Genomic DNA, 16,211 nt, shown 5'->3' on the forward strand with positions numbered 1-16,211 from the left:
CCCGGCCCAATCGCCCCCGCTCGGCTTTCGGCGCGCAGACCCGCCCGGCAGCCAAAACCCCGGGCCTGCCTGGGCTGGGAGACCGATGTGGATGGTGTTCTAACCCCGTCCGAGGGCCCTGGGGAGGGGGCGCCACCGGGGTGCAGGCCTTTGGCACCCCGGGAGTCCGTGCGCCTGCCAAGTTCATGTCTGAGTTCCAGCGACCTCGGGCTCCCGCTTCCGCCTCCTTAGAAACGGCCAAGTCCTCTCCGTCCCAGCTCCTCCTCCCAGCCTGTCTCCTCTCCCTCCCCTCCCTGCGCCCCCTTCTCCTCCCCAGCCTGGGAGCCCGAAGGATAGGCCTGGGCCAGTCTACCTTGGGGCAAGGATGGATGTCACCTCTCCTGGCTCCCAACTCCACTGGGGACAAAGCTTCGCAAAGTGCCCCCCTCCCATGGTCCGCGGGGCTTTAGAGCTTGCAGGTAGTGTTTCCACAGGCTCTGCACAGGGTCTGTCCGGTTCCAGCCCGAGTTCTCAGTGCCCTGTGGCCGTGGCAGCCGCCTTACCGCTCTGTGCCTGGTTCCTCTCCCCCGAAAGCGGGAAGAGTAGCGCTTTGCTGCCTCCTACGGTTGCAGGGAGACTCCCACAGAGTGGATGGTGGCCCGTGGTCAGCACGCAGGACTGGGGGCTGCTCCTTTCTCCAGATCGTCCTGAGGGCCCAGAGCCTGGTCACCGAGACGTGGCCCGTGTGATGAGGGCTGTGGGGGTCTGAGGGCAGAGCCCTCCTTCGGAGGTGACCCTCAAGAGGGTGTAGGGGAAGGATGCAGTAGTGGGCCTGCGTGCTGGCAGGGGACAAGCCAGGAGCTCATCCCCACCTGGTCAAGGGCTCTGGAAGCAGAGGCAAGTCAGAGTGGCCGCTCGTTCAGTTGAAAAAGCCCTGGGATGCAAGCCCTGGGGCTGGGGTCCACACCCTCTCTGTCAGGCCTGGCGAGGTCTGGGGCGCCCCTCCCAGAGTGATGGCTTTGAAACGCATAAAACAGACTTGCAGCATCACAGGCAGTAGCAATGCTGTTATTCGCACGGTTTTTAAAGTATATAATAAAGCTACGAATAAATCCACGAGGCACACACGGCATCTTTGTGAACCCCGTAAATGAGAAGATCTGGGATCTCCTTCCAGATTTTCAAGCAGTGCGGAGCTCAAAGGGCTTTGGAGGTGCCCGCAGCAGCCGCAGGCTGTGGGGGGTACCTGTGCTCCCTCGCGATGACAGGGGCACAGGTGCACTGTGGCGTGGGCCTACTTCTCCGCGGAAGGACAAGCTGGCCTTCAAGGGGAGGCCGTCAGTGATTTTTTTTTTTTTTTTTCATCCAGGTTTTCAGGCACCCAGGTTAGGAAGCTCTGGCTCCACCGGGAGGGAGAGGGAGAGGCTGAGTCTAGTCCCTGAGGGCCCTGGTGTCCTTGAAGGACCCTTGAAGGGCTGGGCACCCAGAGGGGTCAAGGCGTGGCCCTACAGACAGGTGCATTGGAGGAAGTGGCTCCAGCCAGGTGGGGCAGAAAGGGGGAGCTGGGGGCCCGGAAGGGCCATGGCTGTGAGCTTGGGGTTGAAGGTCACCAGGGAAATGGACATGAGGAGCCCGGACCTCCCCTTCTCAAAGGCCCTTTGATGAAGGGCACTGGGACATGCCCTTCTGCCTCCCAAAACTGGAAATTCATTTTGCTTTGAAGCTGTGGAGGGTCACAGGCCTTCTTGGAATAACCTGGAATGCCAGGGCCTCCGCTCCCCCAACCTGGCCAGGGCTCCTGGTTTGTCTCTCTGTGAAGGGGCAGAGGGAGTGGCCCAGGGGCCTAGGACATCGTGGGGGCACCAGGTCCCAGAGCAGGCCCCTTGGGCTGCCAATGCCCAGCCCTGCGTGGGTTCTCCAGGGCACAGAAAAGCAGAGACCTGGGAAGGGCCAAGAGCTCATCTTAACCTCTCTTCTGCAGGTGGGGAAATGGTCTCAGAGTTCCTGGGCTGCCTGCTGCAGACCCTCTGCGGTTCACACAGGACAGGACAACACCTGCAGCTCCCTGGGCCCCGGGCTGTTCAGGTGTTTACCTGATTTGATGCAAGATTCACGGCCACCCTGGGAAGTGGGCATCGCCATCCCTGACGGAGGCTCTGGGAGGCGCTGGTCTCAGCGTGTGGCGGGCTGGGACTCAGGCTGTATTCTTTCTGAGACCACACTGCCCCCAACAGTCCCCTGATTTGGCCTTTGTAGCCTCTTGCAAAGGGGTTATTTCTTCCCCTTGTACAGATGGGGAAACTGAGGCCCAAAGTGAAAGACCCGCCCCATTCTTAGCTTCCCTCCCCCTCTGAAACTTCGGTGTGGTCCCCTGGGGTGGTCTTTGTTTTTGTCTAAACGGGCAGGCCCAGCTGGCTCACAGAGGCTGCAGGGAGCACGGCTGGCCCAAGGCCCAGAGTGCTCTGTCGGTAAAAGGGAATATGGGTTTCCAGATGTCAGGGCAGCTGCAGGGGGGATGGAGGGAGCAGTGAGCCCCTGTTGCTCCTGTTCCATCCCGCATGGGGCTCAGCAAAGCAGGGCGCCTTCAGGGCCTGCCCCTCCCGGCTCTGAGTCCCCCTGAGCCCTGCCCCTCCTGCGGGAAGGCGAAGGACTGAGTCCTCCTTGCCATCCATGGGGTGATAGTGGTCCCCTTGTCCCCTCAACACTGAGGCCCTTGACAAATCAGAACAAGATAAAAAGGGAGTGAAATCAAGCAGAGCAAGAAGAGCAGCGGGAAAATCAGAGGAAGCCAGAGGTGGGGCCGATGTGCAAAGTCTTGTCAAGAGATGCTGTTTTTCTGTCCCAGCTTCCTGGTGGCCACGGCAAAGATGGAAACGTGATGCCCATGTGACAGAAACGTGCCGTTACTCCAGGGAAGCCCGACTTCTCATGGCTAAGAGGAGAGAGTTGTCACTAAAGATGCTTTGGGGTGTTCTGACACCCTCCACAGCAGGTCCCATTAGGCTCCCCAGGAAAGAGCGCTCAGTGGGAACGGGGGACAGGCCAGCCTCGGGTCCCGCAGGAAGCTCCATTCCTTAGCAGCGGGACTGGGCCTGGCCCCGGGGGAGCTCTCCAGCAGTGCCCCGGCTGGAGGGACTCCCTGGTGTTGGCTTAGGAGCAGGGGCGGGCGATAGTCAACTTGATAAGAGCTGGCCCCACTCACTCACGAGGATGCCATCCCAGGCCGAACCTCCCCCAGAACACCCTCCACCACAGGGAGAGGCTCCACAAACCTTTGGTCCGTGCGTGGACGTGTCATCCCATGTGACACAACACGGCAGGGCGAGAAGCTTCCAGAAGAGGGGAGAGGGCTGTGGGAACTGAAGGCTGCCAGAACCCCATCAATGAGGGCCCCAACTCTGCTTGGGGACCCTCTAACCAAACAGAGCCCAAGGGACCCAGGCAATCTCCCTGAAGCTGGGGGTGGGGGATGGGGGCTGCCCAGCAGTCTGAGCTCGACCACCTGCAGCCCTGGCAGCCCTGCTCCCTGCAGACGCTGCCTCCTTGTGAGCCCAGGAGAAGGGCTTCCAGGAAGCGCCCCCAAATTCTCGGGCCCAGGGGAGACTTTCCATGGGGCTCAGTCCTGCCCCTGCAGGTAGGTGACCTTGCTCCAGGCTGCTGTCACCATACAGCCACCCTCCGGGTCGTGCCAGCTCCTCTCCAGATGTCAGCACCTCGCGGAAAGGGGCCGTGTCTCATTCCCGAGCCCTGGCCATGCTGGGCGTCCGCCAGCGTCACTTACACTGCTGGGAATGGAGGCGGGACCTGCGCCGGGCCAGGGTCCACGGCCCTCGGGCGCCCCCACCCCAGGCCTCCATCTCTGCACAGAGCCGGACGGACAGCCAGGCCTTGGGCAGCGTCTGCCCCTTGACCTGAACTTTGGGGCTTCACGTCGGATGAGGTCATGACTTATTTCGCTTTGGGGACTCTGAAGACCATCCCTGGCCACACCTCGGCCTGCAGGAAGACTCATCGGCCCACAATGGTGGGTGACTCAGAGGGTGGGCCCCCTGCTCAGGGTCAGGGAGGGCAGGACACGCTGTCCCTGAAGCGCCCCCTGCCCTCGGTCCTCGCCGCTCTGAGAGGGGGACCGCCCTCCCCACCCCGTGTCCTCCCTGGCCCCGCCCCTGCCGGGCCGAGGGAGGGGCAGGCAGCGCTCAGGACTGCTCCAGGGACCCTGTGGAATAGCGACTATGATCCCCAGGTTGTAGGTGAGGCAGCCGAGACCCAGAGAGGTAGAGCAACATGCCCAAAGGCACACAGCCTGCCCAAGACAGAGCAACACGTGGACCCGGGCTGCTGGGACCAGGATTTTCTGGCCAGTTGAAAGTCCCAGGTGGCAGGAAGATATGTCTCAGAGACTGAGCTGAAAGAAGCGGCATGGTGCCTGAGACCAGCTGAGCTGGGCATTCCCTTCAAAGGCTTGCACACTCTGCTTGCACACCTCTGCTGGCGGGGCGCTCACTACTCATCAAGGTGGTCCTTTCCATTGTTGGAATGGTCTTCCTTCCACTGGGCTAAATGCTGCCCCTGTAACTCCCACCTTTGGACTTGGATAGACCCCAGGAAGCTTCTTCTACGGAAGAAGGCTGCAAATTTCAGAGGCTGTTCCTCCCATTGTTTTCTTCTCTATTAATTTCTCTGTGGCCTCAGTTTTCCATCTATCTGGAGAAGGAAATCTCCTCCTGGGGTTCCTAAGGACCAAAGCAGGCAGTAGGCAGAGCTGTACAATACCCTCCAAGGGTCCTGCCCTTGGTGTACGCACCCTCCATCCTCCCCTTGAGGGTGGGTGGGCCTGGCCTAATCAGGTGCAGGGAGATTGGAAATATGAGGGACCTGAAGAGGGGCCACAAGGCCAGGACTTGGGGTGACCTCTAAGAGCTGAGCGGTCCCCAGTTGACAGCCCACAAGACAATGGGGACCACAGTCACACAACCATGAGGAAATGAATGCTTCCAACAACCTGAAAGGCCTGAAAACAGCTCCCCCACCGAGCCTCCAGTCACGGGTGCAGCAACCAGACACACTGTGAGACCCTCAACAAGGACCAGCTACAACTTGCCAAGCTCTGGCCCACAGAGACCACGAGACAATCCCTGTGGGTGGTTTCAAGCCACCAGGTCTGTGGCAATTTGTTTCAAGGCACAGAAAACAAATACAGGAGGTGAGGACTGAGTGAGCGGGTGGCTAACACTGAGGGGACAGGGGAAGCAGCTAGAGTGGTGGGGGACAACGGCCTGGAGAAGGGAGGCACCCACTGCACCTTGAGGCCAAGTCCTAGCCTGGGGAGTCCTAGCCACTCCTGAGCCCTGGCTGCCGGCTACTCTGCCCTTTCTTGGGGAGTTTCTTTAGGTTCCAGGAACGACACCATCAGGCAGGAGCTAGTTGGACCCGTCTTGTGGTGGTGGAAAACTGAGCTAGGAGAGGTTAGGTGGCTTTCCCAAGGCCCCAAAGACGCAGAGGCTCAGGCAAGGGGATGGACCCAGGATGAGAGAATAGTTGGGAAGTTTCCCACTGTGGCTCAGCAGTAACAAAGCTGACTAGTATCCATGAGGGTGAGGTTCAGTCGCTGGCCTTGCTCAGGGGGTTGGGAATCTGGCATTGCTGTGAGCTGTGGTGTAGGTCACAGGTGTATCTTGGATCCTGTGTTGCTGTGGCTGTAGTGTAGACCAGCAGCTGCTGCTCTGAATCAACCCCTAGCCTGGGAACCGCAGGTGTGGCCCTAAAAAGCAAAAAAAAGAAAGAAAAGAAAGAAGGAAGGAAAGAAAGAAAGAGAGAAAGAAAGAAAAAGAGAGACAAAGAAAGAGAAAGAAGGAAGGAAGGAAAGAAAGAAAAATGAAATAGTTGGGTCTGACCTCCAAGTCCCTGCTCTTTCCCCAGCACTACACTTTTATTCCACGTCCATTTTATAGAAGGGAAAACTGAGGCCCAAGAAGGGGAGGTGGTTGCTGAGACGCTGGGCTAATTGATAACAAAAGCCTCTACGACTCATTGGCACAAATTGTGTCTAATCCTCACCGCATCCTCCAGATGCCCTCCCATTGACATGCCCACTTTGCGGATGAAAAAAACCAGGCACAGAGAGGTTCGGTGACTTGCCCAAGGTCACACAGCAAGTGAGGGAGCTACAGAATCAGGATCAGAGGCCAGGTAACGTGGCTGTCCTACACAAGCTGGCTAGGAACCAGCTGACGCAGAGGCTCAGGCAAGGAGAGCGGAGACAAGAAAGGGAGGAGTGGCAGGCGTCTGAAGGGCCCGGATGATTGAAATGACGGAATCAGGGCCACCCGGCCAGCAGGGCTTGGTCCTTTTTGCTTCTTTAAAGACAATACTTCTCAGCTTTGACAGCCTGTGGCCCAAGCCCTTCTTGGAAATCACCGCACCCACCCCGGCTCTGACAGGAGCTGGATGTGAAACCTCCCCTGGACCAGAGCGCCCCCCCCCCCGCCCCGGAGGATACATCCTGTGCGGCCCAGCGGCCCTCCCTGGATGGCCAGCCCCCCCAGCTGATGGTGCAGCTGTCCTGGAGGCGGCTCAGCCTCCGTCCATCCTCTGAAGAGCTGCCAGCCGTCCAGCCCCGAGGCTTCTCCATCCCCGCTGGTGCCCGGGGCAGTTCTATAACCAGAAACAGTGTCTCTGGCCACCCAGGGTGTCAGGGCAGGAGTGATGGACGGGCGTCTGGCATCCCTGTCCCCTCGCCCCCAAGCCGTGCTGCTCTTTTGGACTCCTGGGCTGTGTCCACGTGGTCCCAGTGGCCCTCTGGACAGAGGGTGAGCCAGAGAGGAAGTGCTTCAGAACTGTGGGCCAGGAGGCCGTCTGCTGGCCCCTGGGGCTCCCCTCCAAGCTTCCATGCTGCTAATGGGACAGGGGTGCTCTCCAGGCCTGCCCCCTTGACGGTCCTAAGGCCGAGCCCGGTCCCACCATGCTCAGTGCCCAGGTGTGGTTTAAGCCCCACGGGGTCCCAGTGGGGAAACTCCCACCATCTCCATGTCACGGGCTCAGAGAGGTGAAGTGACTTGCCCAGGGTCACACAGCCAGGCAGTGCTGGGTGCTGATCAGTGGGCCACACACTTGGCCCTGATCTGTGGGGTGGCCAGTTGGAGGCTGAGGTCACACGGTGCAAAGCTGAGACGAGATGTTCCTGGCCAGGGGGACCCCCAGGAGAGGCTAAAGGCCCACCCAGCGTCCTCCTGGTGGGCTCACTCCCCTTGCGAGATGGGAGCCCCTCCCACTCACCCGCCAGGGCAGCCCACCCCGTGTTGTTCCCTGACCTGGCCGACCGCACTCCCCACGCTTCTCCTGCCAGGCTGGGCTCCCCAAGCTACCTTGGCCTCTCAGCCTGGGCCTGGGCAGACCTCTCGGCACCCACCTGGTGGCAGCATCAACCCTGGGGGCAGATCCTGGTGTCTTTCTAGAACTGCCCTCCATTTCCCCCAGTCGACTGGAGCCTGGCTTCCAGTCCTTGATCCTGAGACTCAGGTGGGGCTGAGACCCCATGTCATTCAAGGGTGAGCCCCGATGGCTGAGCTCATCAGCATATCCCACCCCTTTCCATGGTGATTGGTTCAGAGGGGATCTTTTAGCTGATGAGCCAATCCACATGAGAAGCTCTTCCCTGCACTGTCAGGAGGACACATTTTCTTTTGCTCAGACTCTTTTCCTCAGTGTGGGACCCAGGAAAATTATGGCTTGAGGACAAAGTCTGCCTTGGAATGGAGCCACCTGAGAAGTAGAACTGAGAAAAGGAGAGAAAGTAACCTGGCCTTGAGCCTGGATCACACCATGCCTGAAGCTGTTATTTCTAAGCTCTCAGTCAATTGAGCCAGTAAATCCTCTATAATCTTGAAGTCAGCTTGATTTGAGTTTCCTGTGGTTACCTGCTCCTCAGATTGCTGTACAGAGTCTGTGCCCCACCCAACCTTGACGATAAACATAGATTTACAAGATGGACTCAGCCAAGTGGGGAGGTTATGGACCTCCCACTTTAGAATGCCTTCTCTGTACTGGGTATAGTCTTTTATGCCCCCACAACGCGGTTCCCCTTTGGCAGCTAGGACCTGAGAGTAAGAATGACCCAAGGCTGAGATTTGAACTTATCTGATCCATTGCCCATGCCGTTCTCTCCCCCCAGGCAGTTCCTCCCTGGGCGCAGCCTGTGTGCTGCAGCCCAGAGCCTGACCCACTGGACATCCAGAACCAGGGAGGCCACAGGGCCCCACTGGCCTGGCGACCCTGGCAAGTCCACTGGCACACTCCGTGCTGCACGTGGCGGGGGAGCATCTGGTTGGCCCTGGGCATCTCTGCAGGAGGCCTGGGGGTGGCCGATGCCTCGTGCTCTGGGAGGCAGCACATGGTGTGCCCGTGAGCCAGCCCAGGGACGCAGCCGGCTCCAGACACAAGGGCTAGGCTCCACCGCATCCTGCTGTGTGACCGTGTCTGCCCGTTCCCCTCTGATCCTTGCTTTCCTCCTCCTTGAAATGGGCACACATGCTCTCTCGTGCACTACATCTCTCAGCTGACGTGAGGTGACCAGGTGGCAACGCCCCCCCCACCTCTCAGCCTGAACGCCACCTCCTCTACGTGCTCAGGGCCGATGCACCCTGCCCCTCCCACCCCCACGGAGGGTGATCTCTAGCTTAAAACACAACCCTCCACCCACCTGTCATCTCTTTGACTCTCACCCCATCCCCCGGCCCAACCCCCTCCCCCCCCCAACTCTGGATGTCAGCACCCCCCGCCCCCCGCGCCCCGAGTGGCTCTGCCTGGACCGGACATCCCGGGTCCTGTTCTCAGGACCCCTCACCGCAGGGACTTCCTCCTCCACCCCCCGCTTGGTCCCAACCCCATACCCTGCCTCTTGTTTCACCAGAAACTTCTCCACCTCTGAAATCTCAGCTTCTAACAATCTCCCTCGGTTTTACAAGATGACGCAGCTTTGTGGGGACATAATTCTCGTGCCATGCAGTTCGCCCTGTTATGGGGCACGGCTCGGGGTCTGCGTATTCACAGATGTGTACAAGCCTCACTTGATTCGTTTCAGAACACTTTCACCCTCCAAGTAGAACCCCTGTGCCCACTCGCTGTTACTCTCTGCTTCCCTTTGCCCAGGCTCTGGCAACTTCAAATTCATTTTCCGTCTCTATGGATTTGCCTATTCTGGACATTTCATGTAAACAGAATCACCCAACACACGGTCCCTTTGTGACTGGCTTCTTTCACCAAGTATAACATTTTCAAAGTTCATCTGTGTTGCTTCCTGTATCATCGCTTCATCCTGTCGATGGCTGAAGAACATTCCATCATCTGGATAGACCACTTATTGTCTATCCACTGATAATCCACTGCATCCATCAATGTTTGGGTTGTTTTCATTTTTTGGTTATTATGCAAAATGCTATGAACCTTCCTATGTAAGTTTTATGTGGACATACGGGCACAGTTCTCTGGCACACCCACCTGGGGATGGGACTGCTGGGTCATGTGGCATCCTATGTTCAATTATTTGAGAAACCTCCAGACTCTTTTCCAAAGTGATGGCACCAGCTCATGCTCCCACCAGCTGTGTGTGTACGGCTCCATCTCTCCACATCCTCGTCGACACTCGTTATTTTCTGTCTTACAAGAAATTAATATAATTGTCTTATTAGGTATGAGGTGGTATCTCATTGTGATTTTTTACAGTTCTTTTTTTGAGGGGAGAGGGTGGAAGTTCCCCAGCCAGGGATCGAACCTGCACCACAGTCATGACCCAAGCCACAGCAGTGACAACACCAGATCCTTAACCCACTGAGCCCCCAGGGAACTCCTCGTTGTGGCTTTGATTTGCATTCCCCTAATGGCTGGTGGTGCTGGGCGTCTTTTCTTGTACTTATTGGCCATTTGGATGCTTTCCTAGGAGAAATGTCTACTCAGATCCTTTGCCTACTTTTCAATTGGGTTACATGTCTTGGTTTTATTATTGTGTTGTAAGAGTTCTTTATATATTCTGGATAAAATCCATTTATCAAATATACGATCTGCAAATATTTTCCCCCATTCTGTGGGTTCTCTTTTTACAGGTAATCCTTCAAAGTACAAGAACTTAATTTTGATGAGTCCAATTTGTCTATTTTTTCTTTTGCTGCTTGCACGTTGGGAGACACGTCTAAGAAGTCTTTGCTTCACCCGAGGCCGCAGATGTATCCCTGTATTTTCTTCTCCGAGTGTTGTAGCTTTAGCTCGTAGGTTTAGATCTGTGACCCATTCGGGGCCAACGTTTGTGTATGGTGTGAGGTAGGGACCCAGCTTCACTCCTCTGCGGGTGGGTGTGATGGTCCCAGCATCATTTATTTAGGGCTATGATGGCTCTGCTCTCCCCACTGAAGGGACCTGCACCCCCTCCCCTCCCGCCCCCAGCCCACGGACAGCACCTTGTCCGTCGTTGGTCCTGCCATGTGCTGTGCCGGCTGCAGCAGTTCTGAGTCCCTCACCCTGGAGACGACAGGCTGACTTCATTTGTCCTGGGGGTTTCCTCCCCCTCCTTGGCGGGGAGCGGGGTGCTCAGATCTTAGTGTCCATTCTTCAGGAAGTCCCTGCAAATCTGAGTCTCTGTGTGTGTGTGTGTGTGTGTCTGTCTCTCTGTGTCTCTCTCTCCATGTCTCTGTTCCTCTCTGTCTCTGTCTGTGTGTCTCCGTATGTCTCTCCGTGTGTATCTCTCTGTCTCTCTGTGTTTCCCTGTCTCTGTCTCTCTCTGAGTGTCTCTCTGTCTCTGTCTCTTTGTGGATCTCTTTGTTTTTCTGTCTAGCTCTGTGTCTCTATCTCCCTCTGTCTCTGTGTGTATCTCTCTCTCTCTGTCTCTCCGTCTCCTGTGCACACACACACACACACCTTCTCTGGTCTGTTGAGGGTGAGGTGCAGCCGTGCAGCTCTGACCCCTGGGTCCCCTCGCGCGCATCTCCACACAGATCCAAGTCCAGCTCAGCTGTGCCACGGGGATGCAGGACGGGGGCTGGGCGGGCAGCCTCTTCTCTGGGGCAGACGAGTGTCACCGGGCTGATGGGCAGGGATCCCCCACCCCCACGCACACCTGCATATTCCTACTTGGCGGTGCTCTGCCTGTGGGCTGTTGGGTGGCTGTTGTGTTTGGGCGAGAGAGCCAAGGGGCAGAGGTGGTGCCTGCTCTCAGGGCACGGGCGCAGTGGTGGGCTGGCTGCTCTCCCAGGACCGGATGCCAGGCAGAGTGCTTGGGGCTGGGGCTGGGCAGCCTGGGACTGGGTGCAGGTCCTGCCTCTCAGACCAGCTGGGGGGGCCTGGGGGCAAGGATGTCCCCACCAGCTGGCGCTCAGCATACTCTGAACATCCCACTCTGTGGAGGAGCCCATGGGTGGCTCTCTCTGTGGCCGAAGGGTGGGCAGGGGCCCTGCAGGAAACATGGGAGGGAGAGATGGGCTCAGGTCAAAGATTCCAAGCCAGTGAGGGCTGCCAGGGGGCTGGGGGTGAGCTGCCATGTGTCCTTGGAGGGTGTGGGTGGAGGCGCCAGGCAGGGCTGAGAGAGGACAGTGCCCACCAGGGCTGTGTCCCAGCAGTGCCAGTGTTGGGCTTCAGCACTTTTTTTTTTTTTTTGTCTTTTTAGGGCCACACCCGTAGCACGTGAGAGTTCCCAGGTTAGGGGTCAAATCGGAGCTGCAGCTGCCGGCCTACACCACAGCCGCAGCAACTCCAGATCCAAGCCACATCTGCGACCTACACCACAGCTCACAGCAATGCCGGATCACTAACCCACTGAGCCAGGCCAGGGATTGAATCTGCATCCTCATGGAGAGTAGTCGGGGTCATTACTGCTGAGCCAAATGGGAACTCCTGGACTCAGCACTTTTGGGCCACTTCGAGTGGTAGACACACTGCGCCTTTAACCTAAGCACCCAGTGTGACGGGGCTGCTATAATTTCCACCCCACGGCCCGCGGTTCCCTGCCCCTGTGAGGCCCCAGTGCCCGCCCCTCCCTGGCCAGCTCCGTCACCCCCAGCCCTCCCAGACTTTGTGCAGACACAGCACTTGGGCTCCTGTCCTGGGTGACCTCACCCTCGAGGCATGGCCCTGCCTGTCCCCCTCCCCCTTCCCACTAAGGCTGGAGCTCAGTGCTGGGCCAGGCCAGGGAGCTTCCCCAGGGTGCCGCTCAGGCCGCCTCCTCTCCAGCTCCTGGGGCCCCCCCAGTCCCCAGTCCTCTCCTTCCCGGTCCTGCCAGGCTCCCTGCAGTGACCTTCAGCCCGGGGACCGAGGCGGGTGGCAGTGGCTCAGCATCTTGTATGTACTTGATCCCCTGAACCCTCCGCCTAAAAATGATTGAAAGGCTTCATCTTATGTTATGGCTATTGGACCACAATTCAAAACCCCAAATCTCCTTTACCAGCAATAAAGGGCCTCACCCCATGACCGGCATCAGCCCCCACCATCCTGTTTCTGGCTCCCAGAAGGCCAGGCTCCCGGGGACAAAGGCTCGCTTTTCGCTTTGTCCCCACAGACCAGAGAAGCAGAGCTTGGCAGGGTCTCGGAAGGCAGCTGCCTCTGGCATGCAGGTGGGAGGCTGAGGCCTAGGGAGGGCGTGAAACCTGCCCCAATGGAGAGCCAGCCAGTGGCTCGGTGGCAATGCCAACTCGCAGCTCAGAGCACGGCAGCCCTACGGCCACCACCCCAAGGGCCACCCCCTCAGGCCAGCCGCTGGATGCACAGAAACAAAGTAGACAGGAGCCCTGCCCTCGAGGAGATGGGGGGGGGGCAGGAACATTTATTGGGCACCACTGCATACACCAAGACAGGCAAAGGGGGCAGGTTTCCCGTCTCCATTGGCCAGAGTCTGCGTTGGAAAGTGTCCTTGAGACCTGATGCCTCTTCACAGCCCTGCTGCTCACCAGCCCCCCGCCTGGAGCCACCATCTGACTGTCCGAGAGGCCATCTCCTCACCTGGGAATGAGGGTGACCCAGCTGGCCTCACCCAGTGGGGCCGAGGCAGGAGGGAGGGGAGCCCCGGGGCTGAGACCGGCTGGGACTTGTCAGGCCACGTACGTTGGGTCCCGCTTCCCTGACACATCAGGGAGGAAGTTAATGGCAGGAGCTGAACTCTCTCGGAGCAGCAGAAAAATACAATGACCATTTCAATTAGTGCCGGGGTCAAGGAGACCTCCCCAACTACACATGTGCAGAGAGTCTCCTAGGGGTCAAGAGGGAGGGGGCGCCAGGCCATAACGAGGCCTGTTAGCCATCCCAGCATCCTTTGCTCTGGAATCCATCTTGGCCACAGTGCGCGGCCTGGGTCCAGTCAGGTGTGAGAAATGAAACGAGATGACTGGGCAAAGGACAACCAAGACCCGGAAGAGCTGTGCTGTGAAAGCAGTTTAAGTTACCTCCCTGGCACGCTTCTCATCCCGGGGGACGCCGGCACCCGCCCTCCTCTTTGGGGTGTGTGTCCCTGTCCTGCTTCTGCCTTAGATGACCAGACCGCGTCTCCGTGCGCTCCCCCACGCGTTGTACTGTCCCTGACATGAAACGTTGTACCTGTTTTAATACTCGTTTGTCTCCTGGAAACATTCTTGCTTTCAACAGGGAGCAAGAAGCAGGGCAGTTCTGCTTCTAGCCTCTAGCTGGCTAGTCTCCAGGAGGCCTGGTTTTCACCCAGGCTGCCCAGGTTCCCTTCCTGAGCAGAGAATTCAGATCTGGCTTCAAGCCATCACGCACTGCGGTCTCTCCGAGATCAGGGCCAAGGGTGACCGGCGAGGTGGTCCCCGCAGTGCCACCCAGACAGGGCTCAGTCAGCCTCACTCACGGCCTTCCGGCTGCAGCTCCTCAATGTCCTGCGTCACCCCGCTGGGTCCCCATCCTCCTGGGCTCCCCTGTCCCTGCACACTCGGGAAATGCCTGGGTGATGCTGTCGCCCCAAACGAGCCGACACAGTGCTCACTCAGGCGGTGTCCAGCCCTCAGCCACGGCCCCGGGGCGGGAGGGAGGGGACCGGGCCCACCCGAGGCGATGGGCCCTCTCTCTATTTCTTTTTCTTTTTTTTTTTTTTTTGTCTTTTTGCCATTTCTTGGGCTGCTCCCGCGGCATATGGAGGTTCCCAGGCTAGGGGTCCAATCGGAGCTGCAGCTGCCAGTCTATGCCAGAGCCACAGCAACACGGGATCCGAGCCGTGTCTGCAACCTACACCACAGCTCACGGCAACACCGTATCCTTAACCCACTGAGCAAGGGCAGGGACCGAACCCGCACCCTCATGGTTCCTAGTCGGATTCGTGAACCACTGCGCCACGACGGGAACTCCCCCTCTCTCTATTTCTGCCTCTCTTTCAAATGGGAAAAAGAAGTGTTCTCACGATGCAACTCAGTTCTTATTCATGTTATTCTTGCTACGGATTGCTTCTGGTAGTAAAATATTGTGACGGATAATTTAGGAAGCAGCCAAGATTTTGCAGACATTTTTAAAAGCCACCCCCTCACAGTTGGTTGGATGGTGGCCCCGAAGAAGCTCTGCCCACATCTTAACCCCCAGAGCCTGTGACTGTGAGTTTCATTATTTGGAAATAGGGTCTTTTCTGGTGCAATTAGGATAAGAATCTTTTCTTCTTTTTTTTTTTTGGCTTTTCTAGGGCCGCTCCCGCGGCATAGGGAAGTTCCCAGGCTAGGGGTCTAATTGGAGCTGTAGCTGCCAGCCTATGCCAGAGCCACAGCAGCTCGGGATCCAAGCCGCGTCTGCGACCTACACCGAGGCACGCACGTTGCTCACAGCCTCTCAGGACGTGTGAGACGGTGCGGCCCATCTGGAACATAATCCAGAGGTTTCTTTAAAAATAAAAAAATGCTAAGGGACCATAGGACCCAGCTGTCACATTCCTGGGCCTTCATCCCAGAGACATGAAGGCTTGTGTCCACGGAAATCCTGCACGCAACCCTTCAGAGCGGCTTCCTCGGTGGAGCCCCACGCGGGGGCCAGTGTCCTCTCCGTGTGTCTGTCTGTCCCATCTGCTCGGGAGGCCCCTCCCGACACCGAGGAAGAAGCAAGTGACACTCGGAACAGCCTGGGTGGCTTGCAGGGCATCCTGCGGAGGGGAAATGGTCCATGTCACAGCGTCACACACTGTGTGACTCCATCTACGTAAGCTTCTTGGAAGGACAAAATCACGGAGATGGAGAACGGGGTCATGGGTGCCTGGGGGAGGGGAGAAGGTGACATGGGTGGGGGCAGGACCAGCTCTGTGTTCTGATCGCAGGCTGGTCGCATGAATGTGCACCTGTGATGAAGTGACACAGAAACACACACACGCATGCGGGATGGTTACTTTGGGATGCGGTCCTCTAAGAGCAGCTGCGGGGTCATGAATATAAACCCTTTAAGATCAGGCCCTGATGGCCAACTTGCTTTCTAGAAGGTTATTCCTCCGCCAGCGGGGGGGGGGACTGTCTTGGTGCCCCTTTGCCGTCACGGAGCATTAACCTTTACAGAATCTTTGCCACGCGGTCCCCGCTGCAGCCCAGATCCTGCTGCGGGGTGAGCATCCTCTGAAGGTGTCAGAGGGAGGCCGGCCAGGACAGAAGGCCAGTGGGTCACCTGTGCTCCAGGATGAGGCCCGGGCTCAGGCCAGAGGCTGCTCCCCTCAAAACCCCCTGACCTGCCGGTCAGACTTCTGGTCTCCCCACCTGCTGGGGGTGGGGGGGTTACTTCTCTTCCTTCAGGGCTGAGGGGTAAACTGAGGCTCAGAGGAGGGAAGGGCCCCACGCTTGGCTCCTGCAGAGTCGGGGCCCCGAGCCCAGGACTGACGAGGCGCGTGTGAGGCACAGCATCCCTTGCTGAAATTCAGCATCGTGCTGCGGCCAAGGGCACAGGTCCTAGTGTACGGCGGGGTGATTTCCCACAAACGACACTCACTCCCATGTCACCCCACCCACCAAGTCAAGAAGCAGGTGGTGACCAGCCCTAGGGCCCCTCATTCTCCTGCTGAGACCACCATGCCCCAATATCTGATGCCGTAAGCACACCTTGAAAAGGGTAGCAGTAAAAAGGAATTCCCTGGTGGCTCTGTAGGTTAAGGGTCCAGCATGGTCACTGCTGTGGCTCGGGAACCTCCACACACCCTGGACGAGGCCAAAACAGCAACAACAAAAAGGGTGATAACAATACACACAAAGTTGCTGGGAGTTATCCCTCCTCCGTCACCACTGCTTTGC

Source organism: Phacochoerus africanus, chromosome 10 (assembly GCF_016906955.1).
Source record: "Phacochoerus africanus isolate WHEZ1 chromosome 10, ROS_Pafr_v1, whole genome shotgun sequence".
NCBI classification, from domain to species: domain Eukaryota; kingdom Metazoa; phylum Chordata; class Mammalia; order Artiodactyla; family Suidae; genus Phacochoerus; species Phacochoerus africanus.